Below are 2,594 nucleotides of genomic sequence, written 5' to 3'. Positions count from 1 at the left end.
GAGATCTTCAAAAAGTTCATGAAAAAACTATACATGAATTTCAAAATTCTTGCACAAAAATAACCTTATCTTTTAATTCTATTTTCCATGAACTTCTTGTTGGTAAAATTATGTTTGCTATAAAGCAATTGAATTAACAAATACTACCCCCCCCCCCCGCCGAAGGACCCTATCAGGGTCTTTCTTACTTGATAAACTCATGTGCTTCTCACAATAACTCTATGCAGTTAAGAGTAATTTTTATGAGAAGAAACTAAAGGTAGTTATAATTTGTCAATGATCACATGGCTCACACATCTGGATTTACAATACTTCACTATCTTTGAACACGTGTTATCTATTTGTTGTCTCTGCTTAGAGTAACCGGAGCCATTGGCCTGACTCTGTCTAACTCTCTCTGTTTGCAAGCTTTAAACCACAGCATGATTATCAACCTCTAAACTTCAAGATTTACTGAAGATGGATCCCTTCAGGTCATACTCTGGGTGTCAGGCACAATTTAGGGTTCTGGGAAGATTACAAGAAGTACTAACAATGGCTGTTTCCTCAAAGAGCATGCATTTTAGAAAGACAATGTGAAAAAAAAGGTGGATTTAAATTTTTTTAATTTGTATTTATTTAAAATGCATAGAGAGAGAGAGAGAAAGATATAGACAGAAACAGAGAAAGAGATGCTGTCCTCTGGTTTGCTCATTCCCCAAATGCCCACAATAGCCAGAGCTAGGCTAGGCCAGAGCCAGGAGCCATGAACTCAATCCAGATTTCCCACATAGGTGGCTGGGACCCAATTACTTGAGCCATCATGGATGCCTCACAGGGTACACATTAGCAGGAAGCTGGAATTAGGGAGTGGAGCCCAAACACAGTGTAGGCATTCCAATATGGGTTGAGGATGTCACCAGCAGAGTCTTAACCACCACATCAAATGCCCATCCAAGAAGTAATGTATAACAACACATCTCACAGGACAAGCACATGCACCACCTGTGGTATTGGATGTTTGCTATGCCTTTGCTCAGCTTCTCATATACACTGACTGCAGAAGCAGAAGAAGGCTACCCAAAGGAGAACAAACAACATCTTCAGAGTTTACGTCACCGTCACTTGTGCTTGGAGATATTCAAAGGTGCATAGAGGAGTAGGAAAGGTTTGTAGAGGGAAAAGGAGAAAGCTTAAGGTGTGTCCTGATTGAGGTTCTTGAGATGGGAAAGATGAAGTGAGTGAACCAGAAGCAAGGAACCTACATGCTTGTTTGAAAAGAGCATATTTGCCTTTTTCTGGTCAGTCCTAAGTTGGACGTAGAAGCAAAAATAAGTGAAGCTGGCAGTTATTGATTACATCTTGGCCATTTGGGGCCAATTGCTATGGAGGTGGTGGTTTGGCATCCATCCTGGCCTGCGGATTGGGAGTCAGAGTTCTGTTTTTACATACAGTCTAGCCATTGTCATTTGTATATTCAGCCTCTTACGACTCTTGTTAGAGGCACAGCAATTATATGCCATCAGTGCCATGTTATCTAGAGAAAACTGAGACACAGAGAGGTTAATTAACCTGCTCATACACAACTGATAAGAGGCAGAGCCAAGATTCCCACCTGAGATACCAGGTCCTCCCCTGCTACACTAAAGAAGTTAAATAGAAAAAGGGCAACAGCATGAAAGGAAATGAGCAAAGGGCCTGAGCAGAGAGTTTGCTAAAAGAGAAATTCCATAACTCTTACGATAAAGAAGATGCTCAAGGTGTTCAGCCTAAGGGTTACAATGCCTGCAACCCTCACCCGAGTACCTGCATGTGATTCCTAGGTCCAGCTCCTGACACCAGCTTCCTGCTAATGCAGATTCTGGGAGGCAACAGGTGACAGATGATGTAATTGGGTTCTTACCACCCATGTGGGAAACCTGCACAGTGTTCCTGGCCCCAGCTTCTACCCAGTCCAGCTCTGGGTGCTTTGGGCATTTGGGGAATGAATTAGTGGGTAGGAACTCTATTTTTATTCACTCTCTTCCTTTCAAATAAATACATATACCTATATATGTATATAAGGAAAAGGATACTGGGACTTGTTCACATTAAGGCAAATAGAAAATAAAATCACAACCAAATCTCATTATTTACTATCTGATTGACACATATCAAAAAGTTTGGTGACAGACATATATTGTGGACAAACTTATGAACTGGAGTATCATCTGTGAAATAGAATTGAGGACATCTCTCAAAATTATGGATGTCCCTCCTGGAATCAGCGATTTCATTCCTAGATAGTTAATATGCAGATATTCTCACACACAGTGAAGTGACAAGCATATTCCTTGCCATATTTATAAGAGAAAGCACTGGGAATGACTTAATGAGCATCAACAGTGGACTGAGTAACCTCCACTGTGTGCATAACCACAGGAGTATCTTCATACTTTGCATGCCACGTGCTGCTCAAGGTGCTTTATATGTATTGGCTCATTTCCACTTCACTCACGGTACCAACCTAGTAGATGGGTCAAAGTACAGGGAGGTTAAGTTAGTTGCCCAAGGTCATTCAAGGAAGGATTCAAACTCAGCGAGTCTGCCTCCAGAATCTACATAAACAACCACTG

Source organism: Oryctolagus cuniculus, chromosome 1 (assembly GCF_964237555.1).
Source record: "Oryctolagus cuniculus chromosome 1, mOryCun1.1, whole genome shotgun sequence".
NCBI lineage: Eukaryota > Metazoa > Chordata > Mammalia > Lagomorpha > Leporidae > Oryctolagus > Oryctolagus cuniculus.
Note: the sequence above shows the minus strand (reverse complement) of the source record.